The sequence below is a fragment of the Carcharodon carcharias genome, chromosome 1, assembly GCF_017639515.1.
Source record: "Carcharodon carcharias isolate sCarCar2 chromosome 1, sCarCar2.pri, whole genome shotgun sequence".
In the NCBI taxonomy this organism is placed as follows: Eukaryota; Metazoa; Chordata; class Chondrichthyes; order Lamniformes; family Lamnidae; genus Carcharodon; species Carcharodon carcharias.
Window position 1 is genome coordinate 158,481,396 of NC_054467.1, and position 23,736 is coordinate 158,505,131.

The window sequence follows — 23,736 nt, forward strand, 5'->3', positions numbered from 1 at the left end:
CATGTTTCACATATGGAGGATTCCAGAATACCAAAAGCAGTGCTTTATGGTGAACAATGCTCCCGGAAACAAGATCAATGTGAACTCTCAAATGCTTCAAAGACAAGCTGAAAGGACAGTTCTCGCTGACTAACATTGAACAACAAGTGTGGGAGCAGGAGGCTGCCGACAGAGACAGCTGGCATACAGCAACCAGGAATGTAACCTACAAGTTCAAAATAAACAGATGCAAGGTCGATGAAGTAAGGAGCAGACAACAGAAGGAGTCTGCTTATTCCAGAGCCTGTCCAAAACCAGGAGTTCCTACGCCCCAATCCTCAAGAGCCTACAGATGAAGAATTGTTCTCTTCAGTCCTCAACGATTATGCCAATTATCACATAGTCAAGCCTTTGCATTATCTTTGACTGTGAAGTATCCGTGATCATCATCATTATGAAGCTCTTAGACCTGATTATCTTGCAGCCATATCTCAGTACCATGTCATACTCTTCAACTGGAATTTGCACCTGCAATTCATCCAATTTGTTCCTTGTACTTCATACATTTGTACAAAGAATATACTTCAGCCATAAGAATTAACTTGCCCTTCTGCTCTGAGGTTTTAAATTACAGTGACTAGGTTATGACATGACAGACATTTCTGTGTTCTTTTTTACAGGATACACAATCAATAAAATATGAAATAATCTTCATGTCTACTGGCACTTTAGTTCTGTGACTTGCTATGCAGGTCAAAAAGATGATCACTTACCACTTTAATTTCATTCAGTGCATGAAGCCTGAGCTCAAAATGTATCATGAATCATTTACAATATATTAAATTAGGTAGTTGCCGCCTCGCCCTATCCCTGTAGATCAGTGATGGAATGCAATAGTTTTGAGCAAGAATGATCCAAAATTTTAATTATTTATACCCATGAAACAAATTTGCAAGACATTGAGCATTCACTGTGGGAAGGTGGTCACTGGATTGAACCTGATGTGATCTACTGAAGAGTAAAGAAGTGCCCATCATATGTGCAGTCATTGTCAAACTTAAAAGCCCACAAACCATGAAAGCATTTATTGAAGTATCTGATTCAGAGTAAGTTGCCTTCAAAGGAACACTTGTATTTGATGCAAAGGTAAAAAAAGTAAAATCTAAAAACCATACATGGATATTCTCCTGCTACTAACAATGGCCCAGAATTATCTGAGAAAATAATGGCATCTAAATGACATATAATGGTATTAATGTGTAAGGCAACAACTTGTGGAAAAGAGGTCCCTGTGAATTATGAATTGTCACAGGTTGCTAGCCTCTTTGTGCCTCTCTGCCATTAGCTTTGCAAAAATAGCATCCTTTAACTTCCCTGTGATTTTCCATGAAGTTGCTGCATTTGCACATTAATTGCCCATTAAACATGCCAGAAAGGTTAAGTCTATAGGAAATATAAACTAAGTACCTTTTAACAATGTAATAATTGTTAAATGAATGCCAATTAACCTTTCTTACCTAGAAAGTAAACATTTATATATATGCTGTTTTGTTCCTTCAAGATGTGAATTGTTTGACAATAATTTAAAAATGTGAAATTTAAATTTTTTAATTATTTTTCTTACTTTTATATCTGTCTCTCTCTCTCTCTTAATCAAATCTTTCTTTCCCTCTCTTTATTTCTCTTCCTCTACCTGATTTGACAATGGCCTGTAACTTCCAAGCAGCAACTATGACAGTCGATTTGCTGCTCCGCTCGAAAACCGCCACATCTTCTTGCTGCTGTGCATTCCTTCAGGGACATCCCAATTCCAGCTTTAACAGAAATGCACAGCAGACAGTAATCCGGGAAACCCCATCAGAGTGGAGTCGAGTCAGGGCAATACAGGACATGCCCCTTTTTATGGCACTAGGTGCCGTATGGCAAGTTTAAAGGTCTTGTTTGAATGTTAGTGAATGGTTGATTGGAGGATTGGGTGAGTGAGTGAATGAGTGGAGGGATAGTTGGGTGCAGTGGGTGAGGTGGCTAGGTGCATAGCTGGGTAAATGGGTAGGGTGGATAGAGTAAGTGGTTAAGTGGCTAGGTGGGTAAGTGGTTAGCATGGGTGAGGTGGTAGTTGGGTGGGTAAGTGGGTAAGTGATCAGGGAGGTTAGGTGGGTAAGGTGGGTAAACTTAGAAACATAGGCAATAGGAGTAGAAGTCGGTCATTGGGCCCTTTGAGCCAATTCTGCCATTCAATGTGATCATGGCTGATCCTCTATCTCAACGCCATATTCCCGCTTTCTCTCCATATCCCTTGATGCATTTACAGTCTAGAAATCTATTTCTTTCCTCAATATATTCAATGACTTGGCCTCCATAGCCTCCTGCAGTAAAGAATTCCACAGATTCACTGCCCTCTGAGTGAAGAAGTTCCTCCTCATCTCAATCCTAAATGGCCTACCCCATATCCTGAGACTGTGGCCTCTTGTTCTAGACCCCCCCAGCCAGAGGAAATACTTCACCTCTTTTCTATTTTTACTTAGTTCTGTTGAAGGGTCATTCGCACTCAAAACAATAACTGTGCTCCTCTCCGCAGATGCTGCCAGACCTGCTGAGTTTTTCCAGGTATTTTTGTTTTTGTAGAGGAAATATCATCCCTGCATCCTGTCTGTCCAGCCCTGTCAGAATTTTATATGTTTCAATGAGATCCCCTCTCATTCTTCTAAACTCCAGTGAATACTGGCCTAGTTGCTCCAATCTCTTCTCATACGACAATCCTGCAATCCCAGAAATTAGTCTGGTGAACCTTCGCTGCACTCCCGCAATGGCAAGTATACCCTTTCTTAGGTAAGGGGACCAAAACTGCACACAATACTCCAGCTGTGGTCTCATCAAGGCTCTGTACAGTTGTAGTCCTCTTACAATGAAGGCCAACATGCCATTTTGCCACCTTAATTGCTTGCTGCACCTGAATGCTTGCTTTCAGTGATTGGTGTACAAAGATACCTAGGTCCCTTTGTACAGCAACATTTCCCAATCTATCACTGCTTAAATAACACTCTGCCATTCTGTTTTTCCTACCAAAGTGGGTAACTTTACAATTGTCCATGTTATAGGTTGAGTGAGGTGGTAGGTAGGTAAGTGGGTAATTGGGTAGGTGGGTAAGTGGGTAGGGTGAGATGGATAGATGGGTGAAGTGGGTAATGAGGTGATTGGTGGGTAGATGGGCGAGTTGGTAGATGGGTCAGAGGATAGTTGGATGTTTGGGAGGGGTAGTCAGGGTGGATATTCAGGTCGGGCCAGAATGGAGTTGGGTAGTCAGGGATAGTCGGGTCCAGTCGGTTCGGGCCGGAGTGTAGTCCAATTGTTGTGAGGAATGGGGGGGACTTGGATGGTTGGAAGGGTAGTCAGGTTTGCTTGGTGGGGGGCATAGTTTAGTAATCGGGGTGGGTATTTTGGTCTGGTCAAGGAATAGTCAGGTGGTCAGGGGTGTAGTCTGCTTGGGGAGGTAGTCAGGTTGTGTCCGGGTTAATCGGATGGTTGGAGGGAGGTAGTCAGCATGGGTCAAGGGGTGTGGTCAGGTGGTTGGGGGTGGGGCGGGTGGTGGGGGAGTTGTCAGGTCGGGGGCAGTAACAAGGGCATGGTTGGGTTGGGTAGTCACATGGTTGGGGGTACTCTGGTCTGGTGCTGGGGGTTAGCTTGGTAGTTGGGTGGGGGAGGGGTAGTTAGGGGTGTTGGAGGGGGCAATCTGGTTGGGTCATGGGGTAGTCTTGGGTTGATGGGGTAGTCAGTGGGGGTTGTGATTGGGGGGGTCAGTTGTGTAGTTACCCAGATGTCAGATACGTTTTAATCTTTCCAATTTTTCCTGGGTAACTACCCACACAAGTATCGTGGAACTGTCCAAAGTCTCCAACCATTCACAGATGGTCCCAGGGAGCAGGGGAGTTGCTTATCGGAAACTGAAACTTCCTGGGCAATTCCCACATAGGTTCACATGTTAGGATTTCACAGAGTGCTGACGTGCATCTTCAGCTGTATGTCCAGTCTCTGACGATCCCGAGGCCGGAAGGTTTGGCTCATTGAATTCACCATGTTACCCTTCTCCATCATTCCTTTGTTTCTTTCTCAATCCTTTAAACTCAATGGTTAAAAAACACATTGTGTGTTCCATTGTTCAGGAAGATCCCTTATGCCATATTGCAAAAATTTTTAATACTGGTGGATGCAATCACAAGTCTAATGGATATCCTGTGAGGTGCCCCGCTCCAGCAAAACCTGGCCAAATAGTAATTCAGGGGGCCAAATAACAATGCATAGTCCATCTCAAAAATGTATTCATTCTGGTTCATTCATATATAACCTTTGTTCACTCTTGAGTAGTTAATACAAAATTTATCTGAACAATACACTGCTGAATTGGATTCTGCCATAACAGCAATGTCTTCCGAATATGACTGAGAGGAAAACTGTGAACTTCACTTACACATCAGCAAAACAGTGAGTAATATCACAAATGCCGTGCAACTCATGAATCAATGACAGGCTGAATTCCTGATTCTCTTTGGTGGCTGAAAAGAAAAACATCCAAGGTGCAAACCTGGAAATCATGCCTAGGTTTTATCTGCCAGTGACTTTACCAATGACCTGACTTGATTAGGTGTGTTCAATGTTAGATTACCATTCAACAATATTGATAGCAGGCAGCTGGACCAACAACAATATTTGTTGTTCTGTCAGACCTCTTGAGCTGGGGGGTCCCAGGAATTCCCAATTAGGCATCCTAATCACCTCCATGTCATTGACTTGATAAGAGGCAAGGAGAGGCTCTTCTCCTTACAAGGCCATTCAGAGAGTTGGCATGGATTTTATTGACATTTCAGTGCTCTGATCTAGTCTATAGTCTGTTTTCCTGTTGTGGTGCAAGTATCCTGGAAGGGTTATGGAATTTCCCCTCCGGTGTCAGCTTTGTGGAGTCACCATTTTGGTTCTAGTAAACATCTTTGAGCAAAAGAAAACAATTAATTCACCCGACAAGATATTAGAATTCTGTTTTCACTGGGACATTTTCATCTTTTCTAACAATTCAAGTTTTGTTTTGTTGTGTTTTATGCCTCAGAGATATACACAGATGACACACCAGTTTCTATGTCTGAACTGGAGTTTTATCTATAATGTTTTAAAATGCCTACTCTCATGCTTACAGCTTCTTGTTTTCTGTCTAGCTTGTTTCTTCCTGTAACCACATCCAGGCTTGACTAATAGTACTCAGAACAGAGAACAGTCAATAGACACTCATAATCAAACATTGAACAATTGAATGCAACAGGTTTATCAGATCTACAATAGGAATTGTGTAATAACATAATTGTGCTGCTATTTGCCTGGTCTTGCATTTGTTTACAAATCTTAAAGTAATATCAAAGCATAGGAGGATTGTAGAGGTTTACAGCACAGAAGGAGACCATTTTGCTTCTTGTGTCGGTGCTGATTCTTTGCTAGATTAACCCAAAATGAATCCCAGTACTCCACCCTTTCCTCATAGCCCTATACCTTAGCCTTTGTTTCAAATGCCCACTTCTCTGTTAAAAGTTCAAGTGCCTCTGCCTCATCCACTCACTGTGACAGAGGATGCCATACCCCCAATAAACCTCTGCAAAAAGCAGTTTCTCCCCACTCTCTTTGTTTTGTTTTATTTTATTCTTTCACAGGATGTGGGTGTCACTGGCTAGGCCAACATTTGTTACCCATTCCTAATTCACCCCAAGAAAGTGGTGGTGAGCCGCTTTTTTGAACTACCACATGTGTGTAGGTACGTCCACAGTGCTGTTAGAGAAGGAGTTCCAGGATTTTCACCCAGTGATAGTGAAGGAACGGCAATAAAGTTCCAGGTCAGGATAGCGTATGGCTTGGAGGGGAACTTGCAAGTGGTTGTGTTTCAATGCACCTGCTGCCCTTGTCCTTCCAGCTAGAAGCTGTGGGTTCAGAAGGTGCTCTTGAAGGTGCCTTCGTGAGTTGCTGCGGTACATTTTATATATGGTGCACACTGCTGCTACTATGCATCAGTGGTGGAAGGAGTGAGCGTTTAAGTTGGTGGCTGGGGTACCAATCAGTTGGGCTGCTTTGTCCTGGATGGTATCAGGCTTCTCAAGTGTTATTAAAGCTGCATTCATCCAGGCAAATGGAAACCATCACACTTCTGACCTGTGCCTTGTGGACCGTGGACAGTGGACAGTGGATGGTGGACAGGCTTTGGGGAGTCTGGAGGTGTTACCCATCGCAGAATTCCCAGACTGTGACTTGTTCTTGTATCCACAGTATTGATATGACTAGTCAAGTTCAGATTCTGGTCAATGGCAACCCCCGGGATGTTAATATTGGGTGATTCAATGAAGGTCATGGGGCGATGATTCAATTCTCTCTTGTTGGAGTTAGTCATTGCCTGGCACATGTGTGGCATGAATGTTACTTGCCATTTATCAGTTCAAGCCTGAATCCTGTCCAAGTCTTGCTGCGAATGGATACAAACTGATTCGGTATCTGAGGAGTTGAGAATGGTACTGAACATTGTGCAATCATCAGTGAACATCCCCACTTCTGACTTTATGGTGGAGGGAAGGTCATTGATGAAGCAGCTGAAGATGTCTGGGCTTAGGACATTACCCTGAGGAACTCCTGCAATGATGTCTTGGGGCTGAGATGATTAACCTCCAACAACCACAACCATCTTCCTTTGTGCTAGGCATGGCTCTAAGCAGTGGATAGTTTTACCACTGATTCCCATTGACTTCAGTTTTGCTAGGACTCCTTAATGCTACAGTAGGTCAAATGCTATCTTGATGTCAGGGGAAGTTAATCTGATCTCAACTTGAGTTCAGGTCTTTTGTCTATGTTTGGACAAGGGCTGTTGTATCTGAGTGACAGTTTTAAGTGCATGATCCTCTCTCGCTGACTCTTCAGGCAAAGAAAATATTATTTTCCTAACACAATTGATTGAAAAATTTGAGGAGGTGACCAGGTGTGTAGATGAGGGTAGTGCAGTTGATGCAGTTTATATGGATTTCAGCAAAGCCTTTGACAAAGGTCCCACATGGGACACTTATAAAGAAGGTAAATGCACATAGCCTACAGGGTAATTTGATAAGGTGGATTCAAAATTGGCTTAGTTGTAGGAGACAGAGGGTGAGACAGAAGGATGCTTTACTGACTGGAAGCCAGTGATCAGTGGTGTACCCTATTATTTGTCATTTATATAAACAACATAGATGACGATGTGGGGGGTAGGATTAGTAAGTTTGCAGATGACGTAAAGATTGGCCAGTAGTTAATAGTGAGCTCGAGTGTCTTGGGCTGCAGGAAGATATAGACAGGATGGTCAAATGGGCAGATATGTGGCAGATGGAATTTAACCCTGGAAAGTGTGAGGTGATACACTTTGGAAGGAGTAATTTGACAAGGAAGTATTCAATGAAAGGCATGACACTAGGAAGTTCTGAGGAACAAAGGGACCTTGGCCAAGGCGTAGGGGCATGTTAGTGGGGTGGTGAAAAAGGCATATGGAACACTTGCCTTTATCAATCAAGGCATAGGTTACAAAAGTAGGGAGGTCATGTTGGAGTTGTGTAGAACCTTTGTGAGGCCACAGCCGGAGTAGTGTATGCAGTACTAGTCGCTACACTATAGGGAGGATGTGATTGCACTGGAGGGGCTGCAGAGGAGATTCACCAGGGTGTTGCCTGGGATGAAACATTTAAGTTATGAAGAGAGGTTGGATAGACTTGGGTTGTTTTCATTGGAGCAGAGAAGACTGAGGGGCAACTTGATCAAGGTGCACAAGATTATGAGGGGCAAGGACAGGGTGGTAGGGAGGAGCTGTTTGCCTTAGTTGAAGGGTCAGTCACGAGGGGACATAAGTTCAAGGTGAGGGGCAGGAGGTTTAGAGGGGATGTGAGGAAAAACTTTTTTACCCAGAGGGTGGTGACGGTTTGGAATGCACTGCCTGGGAGGGTGGTGGAGGCAAGTTGCCTCACCTCCTTTAAAAAGTACCTGGATGAGCACTTGGCACGTCATAACATTCAAGACTATGGGCCAAGTGCTGGTAAATGGGGTTAGGTAGGTAGGTCAGGTGTTTCTCACGTGTCGGTGCAGACTCGATGGGCCAAAGGGCCTCTTCTGCACTGTGATTCTGTGAAAAGTCTTCATTACTTTGGAAATTAGCTTTCCTTTTAATGAGAGGTGATCTTATTGAAACATATAAGATCCTGAGGGGACTTGACATGGTGGATAGTGAAAGGATGTTTCAACTTGTGGGAGAGACTAGAACTATAGGACACAGTTTGAAAATAAGGGAACTCCCATTTAAGGCAAAGAAGAGGAGAATTGCTTTCTGTCTGAGGATCGTAGGTCTTTGGAACTCTCTTCCCCAGAGAGTGGTGGAGGCAGGGTCATTGAACACATTTAAGACAGAGTTAGATTCTTTACTAACAATTGAAAGTGAAATGATATTGAGGGTAGGCAGGAATGTGGAGTTGAAGCCACAATCAGATCATCCATGGTCTTATTGAATGGTGGAGCAGGCACGAGGGATCAAATGGCCTACACCTGCTCCTAATTTATATGTTTGTATGTTCACTGTCTCCACTCGTCCATGACTTTAATTGTCTTTCTATAATGGAGCACTCAAAACTTCAAAGAGTACTCTAACTGTGGCCTAACCAATATTTTGAATAAATTTATCTTTACTTCTTTTCTCTTGTGCTCTATTGCCTATTTATAATACCCTTTTTATGGCTTTACCCGTTGTACTCATACTTTCAGGGAGTTACATGTTTCATCTCTCAGGTCTCTTTAGCCACATTTTCAGCAACTTTCCATTGACCATAAACTCTGATTCCATGTTTTTTCTTCAAAATGTACGATTCCAAATTAAAATGCATCAATCACCAATTTGCCACAGTATTTCCTTCCATTCATCAAACATTCTGCTCCTGTGTTGCAGAAGAACTTGCAGAAATTACACTCCCATTTGCAAGTTCAAGAAGAAAAGTGGGTCCAGTAGTGGCAGGCTACTTCCAACTTCTCTATTCCAAGTAACACCCCTTCATTCTTATCTCTTTGTTTGTTGTAAAACAGAGGCAAATTTAACAAGGTAACAAATCCCTACAAATCACACAGCAAGTATCTGAAGTAATTTTGTGCAGTTTTACTTGAAAAATAGTAAATTGATCCACTCATTGATCCATTAAATCCATAAATCACACTGTTGCAAGGTCACCCAGGGCCGCCAGCATGATTATTTAAATGGCGATTGGCTAGAGAAACAGTGTTGCTTCAGGAAACTTGAGATTATTGCCATTGATTTTAATCCCTGCAGCCCCAACAGTGGCCACATCTGTCAGTGACACTGCCAAGGCTACCAAACTGTTGACACTCTGATTGGGCTTGCAGCTCTGAGAGACAGGCCTCTTATTTGCCATGCCGGTAAAATCACACCCAGGGCCCCGTTGTCTAACCACATGGGCTTGGGACCTGCTTTCGGTCCCCACAGTGGGAGATCCTGGACTCGCGTAAAATTATGGCCAACATTTCAGGTCAATGAATGACGTTTCCACATCTGAACCTTGCTTTCCTGAAAATTTTCTCCTGTATTTCCTGCTTTCTTTTGTTGCATTAATATTTGCTAATATGTGCTACATTCATGGCATTTTGTCTTTATATTTCATACCTTTAATAATTTCTATCATATTCCATCTCCATCATTTTCTTTTCAAGGTTGGAAAGACTCATCTTTCTTTACGGGATTCATCAGGACCAAAGGTGGTTTTACTATGACCTCTCTGCCTTTATATATTGAATCTGTGCTATGTATCCCAAAGTATGTTGCTATTTTACCTACCTGGGAACCTTGTACCGATGGTATTATAGCCTGTTTCTTTTATTCATTCACGGGATGTGGACTTCACTGGCTGGGCCAGCATTTATTGCCCATCCCAAGTTGCCATTGAGGAGGTGATGCTGATCTGCCTTCTTGAATCGCTGCAGTCCATATGGTGTGGATACCCTCACAGTGCTGTTAGGGAGGGAATTCCAGGATTTTGACCCAGCGACAGTGAAAGAACATAGATATATTTCCAAGTCAGGATGGTGAGTGACTTGGAGGGGAACTTCCAAATGGTGGTGTTTCCATCTATCTACTGCCCTTGTCTTTCTAGATGGTAATGGCCATGGGTTTGGAAGGTGCTGTCTAAGGAGCCTTGGTGATTTCCTGCAGTGCATCTTGTAGATGGTACACACTGCTTACTGTGTCGGTGGTGGAAAGAGTGAATGTTTGTGGATGTGGTGCCAATCAAGCAGATTGTTTTGTCCTGGATGGTGTCCAGCTTCTTCAGTGTTGTAGGAGCAAGTGGGGACTATTCCATCACACTCCTGACTTGTGCCTTGTAAATGGTGGACAGGCTTTGCCGACTCAGGAGGTGAGTTACTCGTCACACGATTCCTAGCCTCTGACCTGCTCTTGTAGCCACAGGATTTATATGGCTAGTCCAGTTCAGTTTCTGGTCAATGGTAAACCCCAGGATGTTGATAGTGGGGGATTCAGTGATGGTAATGCCAGTTTTGCTTGGGCTCCTTGATGCCACACTCAGTCAAATGCTGCCTTGATGACAAGGGCAGTCACTCTCACCTCACCTCGGGAGTTCAGCTCTTTGTCCATGTTTGAACCAAGGCTGTAACGAGGTCAGGAGCTGAGTGGCCCTGGCAGAATCCAAACTGGTCATCAGTGACCAGGTTATTGCTAAGCAAATGCTGCTTGATAGCACTGTTGATGATACCTTCCATTACTTGACTGATGATCGAGAGTAGACTGATGTTGCAGTAATTGGCCAGGTTGAATTTGTCCTGCTTTTTGTGTACAGGATGTACCTGGGCAATTTTGCATATAGCTGGGTAGATGCCAGTGTTGTAGCTGTACTGGAACAGCTTGGCTAGGGACATGGCAAATTCTGGAGCACAAGTCTTCAGTACTATTGCCGGAATGTTGTCAGGGCCCGTAGCCTTAGCAGCCTCCAGTGCCTTCAGCCGTTTCTTGATATTACGTGGAATGAATCAAATTGGCTGAAGATTGGCATCTGTGATGCTGGGGACCTCGGGAGGAGGCCAACCCTCAAAATATCTCCCCTGTTCTGAATCCTCAAGCACATTCCCATTTAGCTCATAATTCAAATCAACTTTCCCTCTGCCAAGTCATATAACTACTTTCCTTGTATTAAACTATATTTCTCATTTCCCAAGCCATTGAACAAGCTCATGAAGAGCCTTTTGAATTTGTGCACATTGACAATCATCATTTGTCACTGTTCTCGATTTGGTATCACCTGCAAGTTTGGACAATTTAGAAATAATTTCTTGATCTAAATCATTTATAAATGTTAGCCTTACTTTTTCTTTGACAATGTTTTCTCTCAATTTATTTTAGCTTTTTCTCAGCTTCTATTTCAACAGCATTATTAATCCTGCCCTCTCTCCCTCCAGTCTCTCAAAAGTGGGCATACCCCATTCCCTGTTGGCCAAGTGGCTGGTTACTCAGTTCTTTCTTTCTACACCATCACTGTGTCCCAGGCTATTTTACATCACTTGGATGACTGGTGAGTGCAATCCAAAAAAACTCTCACCCTGTCTGATGCTGTGAGCTATGGTTGGTTGCTCCACAAGCAAAGGGATCCTCAATTTTCCAACACTTAGAGCAAACATGCTGACCCTGGATACACTGTGGATCCATGATGTCCACACATCAGCCAGAGTCTTCCATTCTGGAGACTAAGTTCGGTGGCGAGCACGGAAATAAGAGTGATTCCCGCTGAGGGGCGGGACAGCTGACCGTGCGCAATCTTGCACTGTTCATCTCATTACATGTGCATCGGCGAGGACCTCGCTGATTCATGCAGCAAGGGTGGACAGGAAGTTGCCATCACCACTGTTACCTCATAGGGTCGAAGGTCCGGGCGCCATATTTACAGGGCATCCAAACAGCCATTCACTCACCACAAGCCAGGAGCTCCGGATTCTTCATCAATCATAATGCCACAGAGCAGACAGCGTATGGTCCCACACTTAAGAGAAGCCTCCTTGCAGGTTCTCCGCCAGACCATTCGGGAAATGTGGGAGGTGCTATTTCCCAGGGATGGCAGCAGCAGGCCTTCCCATTTGACCACAGTGGCCTAGGCAGAGATCTCAGCAGAGGTTCGTGCCCATGGGACCCACTAAAGAACCAGCTAGCAGCGCAGGAAAAGGAAGAATGATCTGCTGTGCACCGCCAGGGTAGGTGGTACCACCTACTCATTGCACAATTACACTCATAAGGGCAACAGGCAGTTCATCGGGAAGCTCGACCCACCTTTAAAGTCCTGAGAACACAACTGCAAAAATTCATCCCACCATCGTGAAACTGATTTTTGGCGTCATGCCAAATTAAGGTCCCCCTCCCACCAAGTTTCCTGCTGCATTCAGGACTAGAAGATTCCGCCCATCATATCCAACACACTTGCAATATCATTGTTTTTGTGCCTAACTTTAAAAATATTTAGTAGCGGTAGCCTGAATTCTCACTCACACCACACAGTCTCAAAAATTAAACGCCACCTATTAAGTATCAAGGAATGACAAATCCTTGTTTAATGTTCATCCTACTGGCCTTTCACAGCTCAAGATGACAAGCAACTTTACCAAAAACAAAGGCACTGTCCATTTCATAACCAACAAATTGGAACATTGGACTTAGGAGGGGTTGGCCATTCAATAAGGTCATAGATGATTTGGTTGTGGTCTCTAGCCCATAACCCTTGACTCCCTTGTCTATCAAAAATCTATCAAATGAAATTCAACGACCCAGCCTCCACTGCTTTCTAGGGAAGAGAATTCCACAGACTAACAACCCTCTGAGAGAAAAAAATGTCTCCTTATCTCCATCTTAAAAGGGAGACCCAATTATTTTTAAACTGTGTCCCCTAGTACTGTTCTCCCGAACAAGAGGAAACATCTTCCCAGTATCCACCTTATCAAGTTCCCTCAGGATGATACATGTTTCAATAAGATCACCTCTCATTCTTCTAAACTACAGTGGGTATAGGCCCAACCTGTTCAATTTTTCTTCTTAAGTAAGGCCCTCATTCCAGGAGTGAGTCAAGTGAATCTTCTATGAACTGCTTCTAATGCAATTGTATCCTTTTTCAAATATTAACCAATACCGTACAAAATATTCAGATGTGGTCGCACCAAGACCCCGTACAGCTGCGGTAAAACACCCTACTTTTATATTCCATTCCCCTTGCAATTATTGTCAGCATGCCATTTGCTTTCATAATCACTTGCTGTACCTGCATGCTAACTTTTTGTGATTCACGTACCAGGACACTTCTGTACCAATGAGTTCTACAATCTCTCTCCATTTAAATAGTATACTGATTCTCTATTCTTCCTGCCAAAGTGGGAAAGTTCACAACAACATGGGTTAATTTCAGTAACTGTGCTGCACAGGGGAACAGTATAAATTTCATCACATTTCCACTTCTCTTCACCTCTGAAGAAGGGTCATACGGACTCAAAACTTTAACTCTGTTTCTCTCTCCACAGATGCTGCTAGACCTGCTGAGATTTTCCAGCATTTTTTCTTTTTCTTTCAGATTTCCAGTATCTGCAGTATTTTGTTTTTATCTTAGTGCTGCACACTCACTGTTTTAGTGATCATAAAGAAATATCTATGCTGGAATATGACCAAACCCCTGTGAATGTGCAGCAAGTATTAATAACTTAAGTTGTGTCTTTGGTGCAATAAAATGTCCAAGGTGCTTCACAGAGGCATTATAAAATATTACATTGAGCCCATAATGTGATATTGGGTAGTTGACCAAAAGCTGGGATGAAAAGGTAGGCTTTAAGGAGTGCCTTAAAGGAGGAGAGTGAGATGGAGAGGTTTAGGGAGGGTATTCCAGAAGGTAGGGAAGTTGGCATTTGATGGCACTACCACCAATGTTGGAGTGACTAGAATCAGGGATGCTCAAGAGACCAGAATTAGAGGACAGATATTTTAGAGGGTTGTAGGATTAGACGAGAATACAGAGACAGGGAAGGGTCAAGCCATGGAGGGATTGAAAAACATGGGTGAGAATTTTAAAATCAAGGCATTGTTTAACCAGGAACCATTTTAGGTCAGTGAACATAAGACTGATAAGTGAATGGGATTTAGTGTGAGTTACGACTTGGGCAGCAAAGTTTTGCAAGACGTCAAGCTTATGGACAGTAAAATGTGGGAGGTTGATCAGTAGCACAGGTCTGGGGGTAATATAGACATGGGTGAGGGTGTCAGCAACAGTGGTGGGATTGGGCAATACCTCAGAGGTGATAATAGGCATTATTAGTGACAACATAGATGTGGTTAAAAGCTCATCACAGGATCTAATATGATACTGAAGTGGTAAACAGTCTAGTTCAGCCTCAGATAGTTGACAAGGAGAAGGAAGGATTTGGTGGTTCAGGTGCGGAGTTTGTGGTAAGGGAGCGGAGTGTGTGGTGGGGTCTGAAAACAATGGCTTCAGTCTTTTTGTTATTTAACTGGGTGAAATTTCTACTCATCAGTGCTTGGTATCAGAAACGCATTCTGATAACGTAAATACAATGGAGGGTTCAAGAAAGGTGGAGTTGAATTAGAGTTGGGTGTTGTCAGCTTACATCGAGAAACTGAATTTTTTTAGATGATGTTGCCAAGGGACATCATGTAGATGGCAAATAGGTGGAGGTGCAAGCTTTGATTCTTGGGGGACATCAGAGGTAATGGTGTGGGAAAGGGAAGGAAAGCCATTGATGTGATCCTGTGGTTACAATTCGATAGATAAGAATGGAACTAGGCACATGCAGTCCCACTCAGCTGAACGATGGTGGAGAGGCATTGGAGGAGAATGATGCGATCAACTGTGCCAAAGGTTGCCAAGAGCTAAAGAAAGACGAGGACAGATAGTTGGCCTTTGTCACAGTCACACAGAATGTCATTTGTGACTTTGATAAGAGCCGTTCTGGCACAGTGGTCAGGATGGAAACCTGATTGAACATTGGGCATGAATTTGGGATGTGGCAACACATGCAAGGACTCTGGAGATGAAAGGGAGGTTGGAGATGGAGTGGTAGTTTGCAAGGTTGATGGGGGTCAAGGGTTAGTTTTTAATGAGGCAGGCAATGACAGTGGGTTTGAAGGAAAGAGAGTCAGAGGCTGAGCAAAGAGAACTGTTAATAATGTTCGCTAACATGCGAGCCAGGAATGGAAGTTGGGTGAGTCAGTTGTTTGAACGATATATGGCCGAGAGAGCAGATGGGTCTCATGGACAAGATGAGCTCAGAGACGGCATAAGGGGGGAAATGAGAGAGAAACTAGAGAAAGAAATAAGTTCAGGGATAGGGTGGAGGATTCTTAAAGGAAATTTGGCCCTGTCGGCTAGGGGAAAGGAGGGTTTGCTGCAGTATCAGGTGATTGGATAGTCTCAATCTTGACCGCAAAGAAATCCATGAGGCCTTTGCACTTGTTATTGGTGCTGAGGGTGGAAGAGATAAAGGTGAGGGGTTTAAGAAGATGGCTTGCAGTAGTGAAAAGAAGGGAGAGTTACCTTTGCATTCCAGCATAATCCTGAAATAGTGAGCTTAATAACGACCATCATTGTTGGCTAAACAGAACCATTGAGAGCAACGAATGGGAACACCAGCACCTGCAAGTTCCCCTCCAAGCCACTCACCATCCTGATTTGGAAATATATCGCCATTCTTCACTGTCGCTGGGTTAAAATCCTGAAACTCCCTCCCTAACAGCACTGTGGGTGTACCTACACCATAGGGAGTGCAGCGGTTCAAGAAGGCAGCTCATTGCCACCTTCTCAAGGCAATTAGGGATGGGCAACAAATGCAGGTCTGGTCAGCGCCCGCAACCCACAAACGAATAAAAAAAAAGTATAATATTTGTGTGCACTAGGAATCAAAAGGATTGTAATAATATGCACTGTTTTGCAAATTAATCTTAAAAGCTTGCATATTGAATAGAACAACCAACTCATGTTAATCATCGGAGGATGTATGGTCATTTGTACTCCTGTGAATATAAGACAATCTTTCGCACTAGACAGCTTTCTCAATTCTTATTAAATCAGGAAGCCAAAAGGAATTTAACTTATTTGATTAGAATTAATAGAAATAACAAGATGTCTTCCAGTAGATCAATTATCCAAGAACCAAGAAATCCTGAAATCCCTATGGTGGTTGGAGTGTTGTTAAAAGAAGTGCTGATTAAATGAAGAGGTACTCATTGTATTGTGAGCGGTTGTGTCGCTGAGCTATTATTTTAAAACAACTTTCCTACTTTTAGTGGGTCTTCTTCAAAAATAATGAAGATTATAGTCCTCCATTTCTCAGTATTTTGGACTTGAAGTAATGTAACATGCTTGAGAAGAAGTGGCCTACACTATACCTCTGACATCACATTCACACTGACTAGCCTTGACATCATGGATACAGCAAACGACCATGGACCCTGACAACACAGTACTGGTGGCAGTACTGAAGGCTTGAGCTTAAGAACTAGCCACAAACTATGCCAAGCTCTTCCACTCCTCTGACAACACTGACATCTAGCCAACATTATCTAGGTGTGCTCTGTCCATAAAAAGGACAAATCCTATCCATCAATTACCACTCCATTAGTCTACTCTTAATCATAAGCAAAATGATGAAGCTGCGGGAGACAGTGCTACCAAGCAGCACTTACTCAACAATAACCTGCTCGTCAATGCTCAGTTTGGGTTCTACCGAGACCACTCAGTTCCAAACTTCATTACAACCTTGGTCCAAACATGGACAAAGAACTAATCTCCAGAGGTGAGGCGAGAGCAACTGCCCTTGTTATCAATGCATCATTTGACTGAGAGTGGCATTAAGGAGCCCGAGCAAAATTGAAGTTAATGGGAAACGGGGGAAATTCTCCAAAGGTTGCTGACATAGCACAAAGGAAAATGGTTGTGGTTGTGGGAGCCAATAATTTCAGCCCCGGAACATCGCTGCAGGAATTCCCCAGCATAGTGTCCTAAGCCCAACCATCTTCAACCACTGGACCTGAGCTCCAACATAAAATCAGAAGTGGGATGGTTGCTGATGATTACATGTTCAATACCATTTGCAACTTTTCAGGTACTGTATGCCACCTGCAACACTCAGTCAAAATTCCAGCTTGGGCTGATAAGGGACAAGTTACGTTTGTGCCACACAAATGCCAGGTAATGACCATCTCAGACAAGAGAGAACCTCACCATCTACCCTTGACATTCAACAGCATTATTATCATTGAATACCCCCACCATCAACATCCTGGGTGTTACTATAGACCAAAAACTGAACTGGACCAGCTATATAAATACAGTGGCTATAAGAGCATGTCAGGGGCTGGGAATTCTGCAGTGAGTAACTCACCGTCTCACTCCCCAAAGCTTGTCCACTACCTACAAGGCACAAGTCAGAAGTGTGAGGGAGTACTCTTCACTTGCCTGGATGAATGCAGCTCTAATATTCAAGAAGATCGACACCATTCAGGACAAAGCAGGGGCTTGATCGGCACCTCATCCAAAAAACATTCACTCCCTCCACCCACCTGTGCAGCATGGCAGCACAATGTAACACCTGCAGGGTATACTGCTGAAAGTCGCTATGGCTCCAAATCAAGCAACCTCTCTCACCTAGAAGGACAAGGGCAGCAGGCATATGGGAACACCACCATCTGCAGGTTCCCCTCCAAGTCACACACCATCCTGACTTGGAACTACATTGCCGTTCCTTCACCGCCACCTGGTCAAAATCCTGGGACTCCTTTTCTAATAGCACTGTGGGTGTACCTGCATCACACGGACTGCAGCATTGCAAAAAGGCGACTCAGACCACCTTCTTAATGGCATTTAGGGATGGGCCAACAAATGCTGGCTTGTCTGCAATCCTCACATCCCGTGAATGAATAAAACCAAGCTCTATTATCTTCATATATTCTATACTAGATGATTAATATCACAAGTGGCCAGAAGAAAAGTAGAAATATGTGATAGTAATTTTACTTAACACAATGATAGGACAAACAAATGTTCAATGAAAGTGAAACCCAAATCTTTCTGCCCTTTGACAATGCATGCTTATATTACACAAACTCAAACACCAACCCTGTATCACTCAGTGCTTTCTATGCACTGACTGCATTAGGGCACAGAGCTAATCAACCATTTTGCATAATTATATTAAAAACACCAGATGTCATCTTTGTGATGGTAAAAACTTGAGTTATAATTTTATCAAATTGTATAGTTACACCATGCAACAGCTTATCCCTTGAGAACAGAAAGGGTTTTTTTCTGCTCTCAGAACATACAGTTTTATGAAAGATAAAATGATTTTCTGCAAATTTCTGGACAAGAATTTCAAAACAGGAATTAGATAAATGAACAGAATCAAGGAAGATCTCTTCATTTAAAGAATGCCTGGACTAAATAATAAAATTTCAAGCTTGTAAAATTCTTACTTTTATTAAGAAGTGTGGCTGCCATTCTTCTGTTTTATTTACTCTCAGGAGACATTTCATTTTGGTTCAATATACCCAAACAACTTCTTTACCCGAAGAGTGGTGAAAATGTGGAACTTGCTAACACAGGGAGTGGCTGAAGCAAATAGCATTGATGCATTTAGGAGGAAACTAGTCAAGCATATGAGATAGAAGGGAATAGATGGTTATGATGGTAGAGGAGGAAAGATGGGAGAAGGCTGTAGTGGAGCATAAACACCAGTAGTTGTCATCTATGTTATCCAATTTCTTCTGACATTTTACCTGGCTACTTAAATTGATGCTAAATTAGATGATTACAGGTATAGCAGTATACAATGCATACAAAAACTTGCATTCATATAAATGAAGAACATCCAAATGCACTATACAGATAGGCATAAGGAAAACAGGTTCTGAATACATTAACTGTTACAACAAAAATTGCTAAATTTTATCAATGTACTATATAGTTATAATCAAATCATGTGAGTATGTGTTCAAAAAATTCATAATGAATGTTATAATAATAGTCCTGAAATTACACCATGGAATATCAATGCTTAGTTCATCACTGTTATTTTAGATGAAGTGTTAACCTAGTTAAAATAAATGGGTTAAAATGCCTCCACTGAAATATTGGAGAGAAGAATTTTGTATCAATACATTAAGCATTTATGCTTTAATGTCTCATAAAGTCATTTAACAGCTCATGCAGACCAAGTGCCTAAAATAATTGTTTTTCTTTTAAGGGTTTCCTGCTGCACAGCAAGGAAACATGAAGGCTTTGATGCAACAAGCTACAAGGAAAGCTCAGGAGTCATTTGGTAGTACAGAACCTGGGGATTGCTGAAAAAAGACATGTCAAAGCTTTTCGTCTTGCTCCCATCAGGATACTTTATAAGAATACCAATATAAGGAGAATACAGCAATTTATACTGTATGAGAAGTGAGTGCTGATTGGTTGGAAAGTGGACGCTGATTGGTAGAGGCAGTACCATGGAGAATCCACCAATTGATGGTGTCCTGTTGAGTGCAAGACGTAAATCTTCAACATGTCTCTTTTTCAGCAAAGCTCAGGATGTTTGAAAGCTCCCTTAAACGATGCAATTTGACTCTTCTCTACCCTCCTCAGCTGTGTTAATCAAGCACCAAAGGAGGGCTATTATTCTGGAGCATTTGCAGCATGCCTTTCCTTGAAAAAGTCAGAAAAGTACATTAAAATTAGTGTAATTAATATATTTTGGTTTTATTTAATGATTTTTGTGTCATACCATCATACTTTAGGCAAGGAATTCCCAAATATATCGAATTAATGTTCAATCTCTATTTATCAACCTGAGATCCAGATCAGACACAATACAACTATAGTTTTTATGGTAGTTTTTTCTACTTTTCTTGACAGAGGCAGGAGTCTTAAAAACCAATTACTGAACTTGAGTCTATTCCATAGTGATTATCATTCAACATGATAGCTCCATTAGAATCCACAGTAACTTACTGATTCAACAACAAGACGCAGTGCTGCAAACTGCCACAAATGTGTCTGTCATGAATCTAAGTAGGTGTTTAAGAAGCTCTAAGGATAGCTGATGTGGAAATTTAAGAGGTACTGAGGTTATTAATAAGACAAAGTTTGGTGAAGGTGGGAGATGTCATTCAATCTAGTCTCAGTTAGAATAATAACATCTAGTTTCAGCAAAACGAGAAATAGCAACACAATAGACAAAAACCTATGGGGGAAAACTGCTTGGGAATGAAATGAGAAAGGAAGGGGAAGGTTAACACCCTTCACCTCTCAAGCATACTAGCCTCCACAGACATATCAGTTCCCTACACAGCCATTAAAGTAGCAAGTCTTAGCATAGGGAGTCCCCAGCCACTATGCTGTTTTATAATGACTTAGCCTGTAAGGACCAGACAGATATGAATGGCAAGCTCCCAGAAACAATGGAGAGCCATGCAATTGGGCTTCTGCCATTTTCTATGGGCTCCCACTGTTCTCCCTGGTGAGAGACCAGAAAATCCATGAGGCATTTCTGCCCCAGCACTTTTAAATCAGTAATCTGCCCATAATGTCACAGAGCCTGTTTGCTATCTTGTTGCAACACCCTCTAGAATGCATTAAATCGTCCTTTGAAGCAAATCATGGCATTCTTCTGTTTGTTGTCTGTGCATTGTAGTGTTACTAATGTCGTCCTTTTCCCACACACTTCAAACTGCGCACACGTTCTCTTATAACAATTGCCTCTGATGATAGTGGAATCAAAAGTGGAGTTAGAGCTATATGGGCAGCTGGTGGCAAGGAGTTCAACGTTCTCAGTGAGAATACTGTATTACGTGAAACATGATAACCACATATACTTTATATTAGAAAACAAGTTAATTTTCTGATACTCCAGCGCAATTACTCTTTTAATTAAGGTATAATTTACTATGAAAGACATATAACCACATTCCATTAGTAAAGATAGAGCTGGAGCCATGAACAATTTTGGCGACAATAAAAATAAATTAGAATGTCCATAGTTGTTGGGGACACTGGCACACAGCTATGAATTAAGAGGCAGAGGCAATAAATATCTTACATGAGAGGTAAAGGTAATAATGACGAGAATGGTCAGCTAAGTTGTTCTTTAATAAGATGACTGTTAAATATTTTGTCAGCATGAATACATCTCTCCTGAGCAAGTTGTTGGAATGCTTGGCCATCCATTGTTAGTGTACTGATGCATTATTCTGTATTTCTCAGTTGGACACCTTTCATATTGGTGGTGTTACTCTTTACTGCTTTTTTTAAACTCTTTGCTGCATCTTATTGTCAGGTTACACCCCCTTCTACCTCCTCTCACCACTTCATCGCCCCAGTACCTCCAGTCAATGATCCAGGTTCCAAACATCACTGAATAATATTATGGAGTCTTATTCACATGCTTATATCAATGCTGATTGGTTTAAAATCCTGTTTTTATGAATTTCCACAGTTGGTATGGAATTTTGCACATAACTATTGCATAACAAAAATTTGGACATGGAGACAACACTTTGCAGGGTTTTATGCCCAACAATTTCAATGGACAAAAATTTCAATGATTGCTGTGCTTGAAATTCCTGGTATGGACACTTGAAAAACCTTACCAATAGTCTCAGTAGCCATAGACTCCAGGCATACCAATGATCATTCTAAGTCATTGAAATAACACATCAGTAGATCAGTTCAGGTTGACTAGGTTTTGTATGAGCTTCAGGGGCTTGACTCCCTCAGATTTACAGCAAATACTTATGGATGATATGTGACATGGAATATTATCAAGGCTTCACAAAACATCACACATATAATGAAATACATTGTTTAGTGCAATCACTTATTATATTGGTAAATATTGCATCAAATTGTCATTAAACAAGATCGCACAGACAGTAATTGAGATGAGTGGCTGAATTTGATTTTGGTGGTGTTAATTGAGGGAGGAATATTGCCCAGTATACTACAGTTCTACGAATAATACCATAGAATCTATTGCAGTTGCTTGAGTCAAAGGATTGGTCTGATGGGCCTTGGTTAAATTCTCAGTTTAAAGGAGATATTTTTGACAAATGTTGCATTTCCTTAGCACCACTGCGTCAGCATGGCTTACATGCACAAGTTCTACAGTGAAGCTTGATCTCTCTGAACTCTCCATGCAAGTGCTACCTACAACACTCAGGACTCTGAGAAAGCAAATAGCATGATAACACTCTTGCTCTATATTCAAGAATGCAAGGACTTTTGCAAAATGGATGAACATACTTGGAGCTGCAAGCAGGGCAACAAACTGAATGCAGGTCAACCTGGTGCTTTGAATAAAGGAACAAATTCATCCTTTGAAAGTAGCTTTTTATTCATATGAACATTTTTTAAATTCCTGGCAGAAACCATCTCTGTATTTTATTGCAGAGCCCCGGAACATCTGATTTCACATTAACAATTGGATGAGTATTGTAGTGTATTGAAAATTGCATTCAGCGTTTGTCCGCTGTGTGAGTATATGTTATAGAGTTGATTTTCAACTTTTCTTAGTTGGAAAATTTAACTTTATTTGCTAGACAGCAGCAGCAACTACAAATGTGCATCAAACTCCATAACTGAATAACTCTTTCCTGTAGAGGTTCCCCACACTGTTAACACATTGGTTTACACAGATCATGTGATCTTACAACACAGAATTTGTTTTAAAGCTACAGTCCTACGTTTCCCAAAACTATAATTACTACATTCCTCCCCCTTTAACTTTTCTGTACATTTTGTATTTACAAGGATATTTATCTCATGACATTACAATATTTACTCAGGTCATGAAATTACAAGTTCAGTCTTTCAGGTGGTTTCCTGATCCATGTGGAATATCACAGCTCCACGACTTCAGATTCTTTTGTAGGAAACACATTCTCTGGAACCGCATTAACATCAGATACCTCATTAGGCACATGCAGTTCAGTGTCCTCCAGTCCGACAGAGACATCAGGCATATCTGTCCTTGATTGAGCAACTTCAACAGGAACCATAGGTTCAGCAATGTTTACAGGTGGAACATCATTTTGTTGGGATACCTCCCTTTTTCTTAAATGATCCACATACTTACGGGTAGCCAGCCCTCCACTTCCATGTGGTGTGACAATGGTCCCATCACAGAACTCACTTTACCAGGTAACCACTTCAGTCCTCCACTGAAATTCTTTAGATGTACTGCTTCTCCAACAGTAAATTGTCACTCACGACTATGCAAATCATGAGTCACTTTTTGGTTCCCTTGACTTTTCTCCCCCTTCCCCTCCAAATTGGAAAGTATTAGACTTAGTCTCGTCTGAAGACAATGCCTTATCAGTAATTCTGCAGGTGTTGCTCCTGTCGTAATGTGGGGAGGCATTCTGTAGTGAAACAGAAAATGAGGAAGTTTGGTCTCCAACGAATCACCTGGCAACTTTTTCATTCCTGCCTTAAAAGTTTGGACTGCCCTTTCCACCAGTCCATTTGATGACGGTGGTACGGTGCAGTCTTCACATGATTGAAACAGTTGAGCTGATAAATCGTTGGACCTCAGTGCTCGTAAATGCAGTGCCATTATCTGAGATGATTACCTCTGGCAATCCGTGGGTGGCGAAGATCTGACATAGTCTTTCCATAGTAGCACCAGACA